This window comes from Oncorhynchus clarkii, chromosome 18 (assembly GCF_045791955.1).
Source record: "Oncorhynchus clarkii lewisi isolate Uvic-CL-2024 chromosome 18, UVic_Ocla_1.0, whole genome shotgun sequence".
Lineage (NCBI taxonomy): Eukaryota > Metazoa > Chordata > Actinopteri > Salmoniformes > Salmonidae > Oncorhynchus > Oncorhynchus clarkii.
In genome coordinates, this window is record NC_092164.1 from 58,611,133 (window position 1) to 58,624,131 (window position 12,999).

General features: G+C 46.4%; 1 pseudogene; it reads right to left on the reverse strand.

The window, feature by feature from the left end:
• The window catches only part of LOC139372382 (syndetin-like), a 284,096-nt pseudogene that overhangs the window by 93,553 nt on the left and 177,544 nt on the right, over positions 1-12,999 (reverse strand).

Genomic DNA, 12,999 nt, shown 5'->3' on the forward strand with positions numbered 1-12,999 from the left:
TTCAGGTCTCTCCAAAGATGTTTGATCGGGTTCAAGTCCGGGCTCTGGCTGGGCCACTCAAGGACATTCAGAGACTTGTCCCGAAGCCACTCCTGCGTTGTCTTGGCTGTGTGCCTGGGTCACTGTCCTGTTGGAAGGGGAACCTTTGCCCCAGTCTGAAGTCCTGAGCGCTCTGGAGCAGGTTTTCATCATGGATCTCTCTGTACTTTGCTCACTTCATCTTTCCCTCGATCCTGACTGGTCTCCCAGTCCCTGCCGCTGAAAAACATCCCCCCCAGCATGATGCTGCCACCACCATGCATCACCGTAGGGATGGAGCCAGGTTTCCTCCAGACGTGACGCTTGGCATTCAGGCCAAAGAGTTCAATCTTGGTTTCATCAGAACCAGAGAATCTTGTTTCTCATGGTCTGAGAGTCTTTTAGGTGCCTTTTGGCAAACTCCAAGCGGGCTGTCATGTGCCTTTTTTTCTGAGGAGAGGCTTCCGTCTGGCCACTCTACTATAAAGGCCTGATTGGTGGAGTGCTGCAGAGATGGTTGCCTTCTGGAAGGTTCTCCCATCTCCACAGAGGAACTCTATAGCTCTCTCAGAGTGACCATTGGGTACTTGGTCACCTCCCTGACCAAGGCCCTTCTCCCCCGATTGCTCAGTTTGGCTGGGCGGCCAGCTCTAGGAAGAGTCTTGGTGGTTCCAAACTTCTTCCATTTAAGAATGATGGAGGCCACTGTGTTCTTAGAGACCTTCAATGTGCCTTGACACAATCCTGCCTCAGAGCTCTACGGACAATTCCTTCAACCTCATGTCTTGGTTTTTGCTTCAACATGCACTGTCAACTGTGGGATTGTATATAGACAGGTGTGTGCCTTTCCAAATCATGTCCAATCAATTGAATTTACCACAGGAGTAGTCCAATCAAGTTGTAGAAACATCTCAAGAATGATTAATGGAAACAGGATGCACCAGAACTCAATTTCAAGTCTCATAGCAATGGGTCTGAATACTTTAAATAAGATCTGTTTTTTAATGTTTATTACATTTGAAAAAAATTCTAAACACCTATATTCACTTTAACCTATTTTAGTCGGTCGCGGGCCGGGCCCCGGGCCCCCCCTTCAGCAGTGCAGTTGTGACGTAGAAGTCCGTCACTGGCCGCGGGCAGCATTTGGTACTTTAACGCACGCACACATTCATCACTCCTCCCTGCTCCATTATCAGGTAAGGTCACAATGTGGGTCAACACACAAGTTAACTTCTGTGTCTTAGTACATACATTTCATACTTGTCAATGTTCATATTTAATATAAGAAATATGTATTTTACTTATCGATGTTAGGGATGAGCGTGTTGTTTGTTTGTTCTGTTCCTCTCTCTCTCCATCTCTGTAGCTTCCGTGTATGCTGGATAAGGACCCGAGCAGAGGGAATTGGGCTGACTTTGTAGTGCCTGTCCCAAATGGCTCATTAGTGTAAATGGACATATTGAAAGACACTGTCAGTAGTGATGTAATTTTGTAAATGTTATGTTGTGATATTGTTTCATAAACATGTTGCAATGTATATACTTTAGTATGTTTGTTTAGTTAAAAGGAAAATGTAGGTTTGACGAGTTAATTGCTTAATTAATTGGTGTTAATTGTTCTGAGGGGAGGGGCTAGCCCTACAAAAGGAGCCTCTCTTTCAGTTCATGGAGAGGCCATTTTGGATTGAGCTGTGAATGGGGCAGCATCGTGTTTAGCTGGCCCATAAGGTATACATTTGATGGCAGTACTGTTGTTTTTGTTCCAGAATCACTATGTAAATAAACACCCTGAAGCACAGAAGAACATTTGCGGCTCCGCCATCTTTTTATTTTGATAGAGGTTAGGTTTTCCAGTATAGCTTTCTGGCCTACTCTACGTGACAGCAGTAATGGGAGCAGCTACCTGACCAAAACCCCGGTAAACCTCCTGTAGTAGTTGGCAAACCCTAAGAATAGCTGCACCTTCTTCACCGTGGTGGGAGTCGGCCAATTACGCACGGCTGCAATGCGGTCACTCTCTATCTCCACTCCCGACATGGAAATACGATGTCCTAGGAAGGAGACGGACTGTTGGAAGAACAGGCATTTCTCAGCCTTGACGTACAGGTCATGCGCCAACAGTCTACCAAGCACCCTGGGTAGCAGGGACACATGCTCGGTGCGTGTAGCGGAGTATATCAGAATGTGGTCGATATACACCACTACACCCTGCCCATGCAGGTCCCTGAAAATCTTGTCTACAAAGGATTGGAAGACTGATGGAGCATTCATCAACCCGTACGGCATGACGAGGTACTCATAGTGCCCTGAGGTGGATCTGAAAACCGTCTTCCACTCGTCTCCCTCTCAGATACGCACCAGGTTGTACGCACTCCGGAGATCCAGTTTAGTGAAGAAGCGTGTCCCCTGCATTGACACAATCGCCGTGGCGATAAGAGGTAGCGGGTAACTAACTGTACCTCACCGTGATTTGATTTAGATCTCGATAATCAATGCACGGACGCAGACCTCCATCCTTCTTCTTCACAAAAAATAAACTCGAGGAGGTGGGTGAAGTGGAGGACCGAATGTACCCCTGATACAGGGATTCGGAGACATACGTCTCCATAGCCACCGTCTCCGCTTGCAACAGGGGATACATGTGACTCCTGGGAAGTGCAGCATCTACCAGGAGATCTATCGCACAATCCCCCTGTCAATGGGGTGGTAATTTGGCATATTCTGGGGGAATGCGCACGATGGAGACCTGGTCTGGACTTTCCACCATAGTAGCACCAACGGAAACCCCTAAACACCTACCTGAGCACTCTTGCGACCACACCGTGAGAGCCCTCTGTGGCCAAGAAACAGTGGGGTTATGATAAGATAACCAGGGTAGGCCTAGCACCACAGGATACGCAGGAGAGTCAATAAGGAAAATACAAATCTTTTCCATGTGAAGCCCCTGCATCACCATACTCAAAGGAGCGGTGGCCTCCCTGATAAGCCCTGACCCTATTGGTCGACTATCTAAGGCGTGAACGGGGAAAGGCACATTCAAAGGAGCGGTGCCCTCCCTGATTAACCCTGACCCTAATGGTCGACTATCTAAGGAGTGAACGGGGAAAGGCACATTCAAAGGAGCGGTGCCCTCCCTGATTAACCCTGACCCTATTGGTCGACTATCTAAGGAGTGAACGGGGAACCGACCAGCAGTGTGCCCTCCGCAGCCACAGATGGTGCACGAGCGGGAACCCCCTCCGGTCTCCCTGTGCACCGTCCCTACCAGCTCCATGGGTATCGGAGAGGGGGTGCGGGAGGATGGAACCACCAGACCCCGATCTGGACGTCCGCGAGTAGCCAGCAGGTTGTCCAGCCGGATGGACAGGTCCACCAACTAGTCGAAGGTGAGGGTGGTGTCTCTGCAGGCCAGCTAACGACGGACGTCCTCGCGCAGACTGCAGCGGTAATGGTCGATCAGGGCCATGTTGTTCCATCCCGCGCCGGCAGCCAGGGTCCTAAACTCCAGGGCAAACTCCTGGGTGCTCCTCGCCTCAGATGATAGAGACGCTCACCGCTCTGCCCTCGGGTGGGTGGTCGAAGACTGCGGGTGAACGCCTCAAAATGGTCCAACGCCGCATCTTCCCATCCACACATGGAGCTGGCCCACTCCAGTGCTCTCCGGTGAGGCACGAGACGAGGGCGAAACCCTTCTCACGGTCCGATGGAGCTGGGTGGACTGTGGCCAGATAAAGGTTTAATTGGAGGAGGAAACCCTGGCAGTTGGCAGCACTTCCGTCATACCCCTGTGGCATGGATAGACGGATCCCACTGGGTTCAGGCGGGAAAGGGGCGCTCAGGATAGACCCCGGTTGTGCTGGTGGAGGCACTGGAAGAACACCCTGTCTCTCCCAGCGGTCCATATTCTGTACAACACGATCCATGGCGACTCCCAGATGGTAAAGCTTCTGCGTATGCTGCTGGACGCGTTCCTCCACCTCCATGTTCGGGGTACTTTCTCCTGCTGACTTCATATTTAGGGTCAGAGATTCTGTCATGTCGTGTGTGTAGGTGGCAGGGAGGACAGGCGCAGGAGAATCAAACTTGGTATAATGGAGTAGTTTAATAACGTAAAACAAACTCCAAAACCCAAGTACATAATAAAATCAACGTGGGTACAAGAACCTGTCGCACACCAATCCATAAAACACGAGCATAACAATAAACAATCTCTGACAAGGGGAAACAGTGGGTTAAATACACAACAATTAATGGATGGGATGGGAACCAGGTGTGTAGGAAGACAAGATAAAACCAATGGAAAATGAAACAGATCAATGATGGCTAGAAGACCGGTGACGTTGACCGCCGAGCACCGCCCGAACAAGGAGGCATCGACTTCGGCAGAAGTCTCTCCTATGTTCTCCCTCCCTCCCTCCCCCTCTACCTCCATCTCTCCTCACTGGAATGAGCGCAGAAGGGGGGCTGAATCCAAGACGTACCCAGAGGAAAAGCATTTCATCATCTGAATGGTGATGTATTTTCCCCATAAGGTATTTGTAACTCTCCAGATCTCTTCCCCTGTTATTAACTCTGGACAAGAAGGCGTGAACGTCTGCAGCTAATGCATCTCAGAATATGTGTGTGACGGAGGTAATATCGCAGCGGTATAAAATGGTGCTTTTACCCTATCTAATATTAATATTGCTCATTACTCAGGGAACGAGGGGCTTTATATCAACCACTCAATGCTCATGGTATTATAAGCCATCGGTAGGTCACAACAACAACAGCGTATACGTGCATATACATTTTCAGGGGATTTGTAAATATTCATAAAGCATTAGCATTTGAGTGTGGGTGTCTTGGAATGAGAGCCATATTGAACTGGAAACTAACGAGGAGCAGAAGAGTGATAGAGGCAGGAAGAGAGACAGTTGAAGAACTAAAGGAAGAGTGAACCCAAAAGGAGAGATGGAGGAGGAAACAGAAATGGAAAGCCAGAGAGAGATGGGAGAGAGAGAGTAATATAGAGAGGGGAGAAAGAGAGAGAGAGAAATATAGAGGGAGAGAGGAGAGAAAAATACAGAGAGGGATAAATACAGAGAGAGAAAGAGAGAAGGAGAGACAGAAATATGGGGGAGAGAAAAAGAGAAATACAGAGAGAGAGAAATACAGAGAGGGAGAAAGAGGAAGGGGGAGAGAAAGAAGTGCAGCAAGACAGAGAAATATAGAAACACAGAGAGAAAGCGATAGAAAGGAGGTGAAAACGAGGAACCCTGTCAAGGTGCCATGTGACTGTCCTCCTGTCCTAATCACAAGCACGCTCCCTGGACCCCCTGAGGAGAAGCCAGTCAGGCAGCAGAGCAGCAGCAGAGCCTCATCCACTCTGGCATGTGACAGCCATTTTGTTGATATCATTACCAGCTCCTCCGGGGTTTATCAGTCACACATAGTCCCACGCACACTGAGTGCTTTCTTTAGCGACAGCTTAAGCTGCTAAAATAGCCTCAGAAGAGTTTTAAAGTGATAACGATTTATTTTATTTTTTTACAGGGGCAGAAAACTTGCTCTGTTACTCATTGTGGCCTGTCTGTAAAAAATAGAGATTAACGGTGAGAGAAAGAGGGGGAGGTGGAGTAGAAGTGTCAACTGAAGGAATATAGTACTGAAGACTAATACAGACCAGATAGCACCTCAGTTCCCTTCTCTTAGTAAACAGACCAATTAGCACCTCAGTGTCCCTTCCCTTCCTTTCGTAAACAGACCAGATAGCACCTCAGTTCCCTTCTCTTAGTAAACAGACCAATTAGCACCTCAGTGTCCCTTCCCTTAGTAAACAGACCAGTTAGCACCTCAGTGTCCCTTCCCTTAGTAAACAGACCAGTTAGCACCTCAGTGTCCCTTCCCTTCCCTTAGTAAACAGACCAGTTAGCACCTCAGTGTCCCTTCCCTTAAATCAAATCAAATTTTATTGGTCACATACACATGGTTAGCAGATGTTAATGCGAGTGTAGCGAAATGCTTGTGCTTCTAGTTCCGACCGTGCAGTAATATCTAACAAGTAATCTAACAATTTCACAACAACTACCTTATACACACACAAGTGTAAAGGAATTCATAAGAATATGTACATATAAATATATGGATGAGCGATGGCCGAACAGCATTGGCAAGATGCAGTAGATGGTATAGAATACAGTATATACATATTTATACGTATGTAAACATCATATAAAGTGGCATTGTTTGAAGTGACTAGTGATACATTTATTACATCCAATGTTTAATTGTTAAAGTGGCTAGAGATTTGAGTCAGTATGTTGGCAGCAGTCACTCAATGTTAGTGGTAGCTGTTTAGCAGTCTGATGGCCTTGAGATAGAAGCTGTTTGTCAATCTCTCGGTCCCTGCTTTGATGCACCTGTACTGACCTCGCCTTCTGGATGATAGCGGTGTGAACAGGCAGTGGCTCGGGTGGTTGTTGTCCTTGATGATCTTTATGGCTTTCCTGTGACATCGGGTGCTGTAGGTGTCCTGGAGGGCAGGTAGTTTGCCCCCAGTGATGCATTGTGCAGACCTCACTACCCTCTGGAGAGCCTTACGGTTGTGGGCTGAGCATTTGCCATACCATGCGGTCATACAGCCCGACAGGATGCTCTCGAATGTGCATCTGTAAAAGTTTGTCAGTGTTTTTGGTGACAAGCCAAATTTCTTCAGCCTCCTGAGGTTGAAGAGGCGCCGTTGCGCCTTCTTCACCACGCTGTCTGTGTGGGTGGACCATTTCAGTTTGTCCGTGATGTGTATCCCGAGGAACATAAAACGTTCCACCTTCTCCACTACTGTCCCGTTGATGTGGATACTACTGTCCCGTCGATGTGGATACTACTGTCCTGTCGATGTGGATAGGGGGGCTGCTCCCTCTGCTGTTTCCTGAAGTCCACGATCATCTCCTTAATAAACAGACCAGTTAGCACTTCAGTGTCCCTTATCTTACTGAACAGTCTGAAAATATCTGTAAAATCTGTAACAATGTAATGTTTTCAAGGACAGTGACTTGTTCTGAAGACACTCTCATTCATTCCAACTCTATTTGAACACCATAAGCACTAATACATTGGCTCAACAGAAGGGAAAAGCAATCTTAGGTGATTTCAGCTACAGCCCCACTGACAATTTCCAATGAGTGATGTGTGTACAAGAGGTGGAACACAGAAGCAGTAACCACATACAGATAATTGAGTGGTAAATAATATATAAGATAACATTTGAGAAACATAGAACACATTCACATTGGGGACACTAATGAACATAATGCAAGTCTGTCACATACAAAAACAGCTCTGTCATGGATGGTTGTGTAAAAGACCCTCAGGGCCAGTTTCCCGGACACAGGTTAAGCCTAGTCCTGGACTAAAATGCATGGTCAATGAATAATCTCCATTGAAATAGCTTTGTAGTATTTTTCCGTACCATATTGTTGCGGCGGAAGAAGGTGTAGACAGCATATAGGTAGTGATCAAACAGCTGGGAAACACAGCGGATGACATGCCAAGGCTATAGGCTTCAGAATGTTCATCATCCGCATGCATTTAACCTGTATGGGAAATATTAGAAAGGTATTCATATTATAATATATGCTATTACATAATATGAGATATTAAATAACAAAATAATTGATATCAGTTAAACAGTTATCAACAGAAAGGTTCAAAAAAGCTCATCTCAAAAACTACTAGCCTGGCATATTAGATACTTGGAAATTCTGTTTGGATCTTTCATATCTAAAAAAGTTGATCCAAAACCCTAGCGTCATCTTTTTGGGGAATTTGAATGGGATAAATTCAAATGTTTGAATGTAACTTTTAAGCAAATATCCTCTGGGAGATTTACAGTACATGACTGATATGAATGTGATCAGGATGCCAAAAAATGGATATGACGTTTGACATCAGCACTGCACCAAATGAAAGCACGTATCTGATGTGATGAAACAACTGATTTACTCTCCATTCACCTCTATAAGATGTCCTGGGATGTAAAGGGTCTCAACTGTTCATCATATCCAACTAAAGCAGACAACATTGTATCTGGGGTAACATTAGATCCCAGGACTCTCATAGTAATGTAATCTAAGATGTTTTAAGTCAATCATAATCGAATAGTGATTTATAATAATATATTTGCCCAGCCAATAGAGCATTTACATGTACTCTGAGCGGACGGAATTTCATTTGAGAAAAGGGTAATAAAATGAATAGCTACAGAGCACATGGCTGTAACAAGGTTACCATTGAACCAGAGCTGATGAAAGAGCCACTTTTTGCGCTGAGACTGGCACTTTCTTACTTTCTCTTTCTGTGAATGCTAGAACCCTGTCATCTAACTTTTCAGAGCACTATTAAAACAGAAATCCAGATGAGTATTTCTTTCACATTAAGTGACTTGGTATACTGTACATGTTCTGTTCGACGTATTATGTTTTAAATCATACATGTACTATTATACATCTGAAATGCAAAAAAAATACAAATAAATGTTAGTTGAATAAAATTAATTTACTACACTATAAGTGAACTGCGCTGGTCATTTAGAATGTTGTTTAGAAACGTAATTCAATTCAAATCAGTTAAAAACACGAGTGAAAAACAGAGATTTCTTCACAAACTCGGAGCCTTAACTACCTCACTTATCATAATGACATTTCTTCCTCTCCAATTAAATCAAATCATAGACGAGTTGCGATTTGAGCAGGAAGCAAAATTGACGTTGAGGACCGACACCTCGCAATTGACGTCAAACAGACATTTACATTCCACTTAAGAAATGAAAGGTCACGGGGGTCTGGTGTGGATAACGACAGGCTAATGATGGCAGGTACAGGCCAGTCACACTGCCAGGTAGCCTTGGGAATAGGGTCCTGGTTCCTCACATTCTTAAATGAGCGATGAGCTTGTTAATTGGTGCCGTTATCGAGGTCTCTTGCGGGAGAGGGGTCACCACGGTCATCACTTAGTGTCTTGGATGTTTCTGGGAGGTGAGAGGAGAGGAACAGAGGAGAGGAGATGATTACTCACCAACCAGGCGAATCACGTTGAGGGTTGTGTTGGTCAGGATGGGAGCATTGGAGCCCTTGTTAAGGCTGTAGTCTGACTACTTCCTGCTTCGCAGCGTCTCCCTTGACGGGCTGATTAGAGAGAGAGGTGAGATGCTGATTAGAGAGAAAGGAGAGGTGTGAGGGCGGGACAACAAGACAGTGGTTCACGTTCATAACCCTGAGGTGCGGTGGTTGAGCCCAGACATAGTCAGTGGTTCATGTTCATAACCCTGAAGTGCGGTGGTTGAGCCCAGACATAGTCAGTGGTTCATGTTCATAACCCTGAAGTGCGGTGGTTGAGCCCAGACATAGTCAGTGGTTCATGTTCATAACCCTGAAGTGCGGTGGTTGAGCCCAGACATAGTCAGTGGTTCATGTTCATAACCCTGAAGTGCGGTGGTTGAGCCCAGACATAGTCAGTGGTTCATGTTCATATCCCTGAAGTGCGGTGGTTGAGCCCAGACATAGACAGTGGTTCATGTTGATAACCCTGAAGTGCGGTGGTTGAGCCCAGACATAGACAGTGGTTCATGTTGATAACCCTGAAGTGCGGTGGTTGAGCCCAGACATAGTCAGTGGTTCATGTTCATAACCCTGAAGTGCGGTGGTTGAGCCCAGACATAGACAGTGGTTCATGTTGATAACCCTGAAGTGCGGTGGTTGAGCCCAGACATAGACAGTGGTTCATGTTGATAACCCTGAAGTGCGGTGGTTGAGCCCAGACATAGACAGTGGTTCATGTTGATAACCCTGAAGTGCGGTGGTTGAGCCCAGACACAGACAGTGGTTCATGTTGATAACCCTGAAGTGCGGTGGTTGAGCCCAGACATAGACAGTGGTTCATGTTGATAACCCTGAAGTGCGGTGGTTGAGCCCAGACATAGTCAGTGGTTCATGTTCATAACCCTGAAGTGCGGTGGTTGAGCCCAGACATAGTCAGTGGTTCATGTTCATAACCCTGAAGTGCGGTGGTTGAGCCCAGACATAGTCAGTGGTTCATGTTCATAACCCTGAAGTGCGGTGGTTGAGCCCAGACATAGACAGTGGTTCATGTTGATAACCCTGAAGTGCGGTGGTTGAGCCCAGACATAGACAGTGGTTCAGGTTCATAACCCTGAGGCTCAGTGGTTGAGCCAAGACACAGACAGTGGTTCATAACCCTGAGGCTCAGTGGTTGAGCCTAGACATAGACAGTGGTTCATGTTCATAACCCTGAGGCTCAGTGGTTGAGCCAAGACACAGACAGTGGTTCATAACCCTGAGGCTTGGTGGTTGAGCCCAGACACAGACAGTGGTTCATGTTCATAACCCTGAGGCTTTCTGGTTGAGCCTAGACAGACAGCGGTTCATGTTTATAACCCTGAGGCTTGCTGGTTGAGCCTAGACAGACAGTGGTTCATGTTTATAACCCTGAGGCTTGGTGGTTGAGCCTAGACAGACAGTGGTTCATGTTTATAACCCCGAGACTCAGTGGTTGAGCCCAGACAGACAGCGGTTCATGTTCATAACCATGAGGCTCGGTGTTTGAGCCAAGACACAGACAGCGGTTCATGTTCATAACCATGAGGCTCGGTGTTTGAGCCAAGACACAGACAGCGGTTCATGTTCATAACCCTGAGGCTCGGTGTTTGAGCCAAGACACAGACAGTGGTTCATGTTCATAACCATAAGGCTCGGTGTTTGAGCCAAGACACAGACAGTGGTTCATAACCCCGAGGCTTGGTGGTTTAGTCCAGACGGATAGTGGTTCATGTTCATAACCCTGAGGCTCAGTGGTTGAACCCAGACACAGACAGTGGTTCATGTTTATAACCCTGAGGCTTGGTGGTTGAGCCTAGACAGACAGTGGTTCAGGTTCATAACCCTGAGGCTTGCTGGTTGAGCCCAGACATAGACAGTGGTTCATGTTCATAACCCTAAGGCTTGGTGGTTGAGTCCAGACGGATAGTGGTTCAGGTTCATAACCCTGAGGCTTGGTGGTTGAGCCCAGACAGACAGCGGTTCAGGTTCATCACCCTGAGGCTTGGTGGTTGAGCCAAGACAGACAGTGGTTCATAACCCAAATGCTTGGTGGTTGAGCCTAGACAGACAGCGGTTCAGGTTCATAACCCTGAGGCTTGCTGGTTGAGCCCAGACATAGACAGTGGTTCATGTTCATAACCCTAAGGCTTGGTGGTTGAGTCCAGACGGATAGTGGTTCAGGTTCATAACCCTGAGGCTTGGTGGTTGAGCCCAGACAGACAGCGGTTCAGGTTCATAACCCTGAGGCTTGCTGGTTGAGCCCAGATTTAGACAGCGGTTCAGGTTCATAACCCTGAGGCTCGGTAGTTGAGCCCAGACATAGACAGCGGTTCAGGTTCATAACCCTGAGGCTCGGTGGATGAGCCCAGAAATTCATTCATAAAATCTCCTAAATCTATCAATTAAGAGGCATGACACAAGTCAGCCCCCTGACAGAACCAGCCCCCTGACTAATGATGAAACTGCATCTACCACCATTCATTAGTACATCTCTAATTGCTGGACATGGACGTGACCTTCCAGCAGCCCTTCAATTAGCCAGTGATTCCTCCTGATAGATTGGGAAATGAGCGTGTTAGAGGCTTAGATCAGTACAAAACACTGGAGAGAACCCAGACCCTGCAGGCACCGTGTTGACCTGCATGTAGTGAACCCAAGGCTTTCGCCACACAACATGCATGGAAATCAATAACTCTGTGTAATGTTTATGTACATCATCAATTCAGTAATTCCTACATCTGTTCTTAATGAAGAGCTTTTGAATAGAGCTTTTTTGTGTTTTTTTCCCCCCGCTGCACATCTGCCACTCTCACACAATTAGCTGCCATATTGTAGCACGTAGTCACATACAGTGGTCAGCCACCAATTGTGCAAGTTCTCCCACTTAAAAAGATGAGAGGCCTGTAATTTTCATCATAGGTACACTTCAACTATGACAGACAAAATGAGAAAAAAAATCCAGAAAATCACATTGTAGGATTTTTAATTTATTTATTTGCAAATGATGGTGGAAAATAAGTATTTGGTCAATAACAAAAGTTTATCTCAATACTTTGTTATATACCCTTTGTTGGCAATGACAGAGGTCAAACGTTTTCTGTAAGTCTTCACAAGGTTTTCACACACTGTTGCTGGTATTTTGGCCCATTCCTCCATGCAGATCTCCTCTAGAGCAGTGATGTTTTGGGGCTGTTGCTGGGCAACACGGACTTTCAACTCCCTCCAAAGATTTTCTATGGGGTTGAGATCTGGAGACTGGCTAGTACACTCCAGGTCCTTGAAATGCTTCTTACGAAGCCACTCCTTCGTTGCCCGGGCGGTGTGTTTGGGATCATTGTCATGCTGAAAGACCCAGCCACATTTAATCTTCAATGCCCTTGCTGATGGAAGGAGGTTTTCACTCAAAATCTCACGATACATGGCCCCATTCATTCTTTCCTTTACACGGATCAGTCGTCCTGGTCCCTTTGCAGAAAAACAGCCCCAAAGCATGATGTTTCCACCACCATGCTTCACATTAGGTATGGTGTTCTTTGGATGCAACTCAGCATTCTTTGTCCTCCAAACACGACGAGTTGAGTTTTTACTAAAAAGTTCTATTTTGGTTTCATCTGACCATATGACATTCTCCCAATCTTCTTCTGGATCATCCAAATGCTCTCTAGCAAACTTCAGACGGGCCTGGACATGTACTGGCTTAAGCAGGGGGACACGTCTGGCACTGCAGGATTTGAGTCCCTGGCGGCGTAGTGTGTTACTGATGGTAGGCTTTGTAACTTTGGTTCCAGCTCTCTGCAGGTCATTCACTAGGTCCCCCCGTGTGGTTCTGGGATTTTTGCTCACCGTTCTTGTGATCATTTTGACCCCACGGGGTGAGATCTTGCATG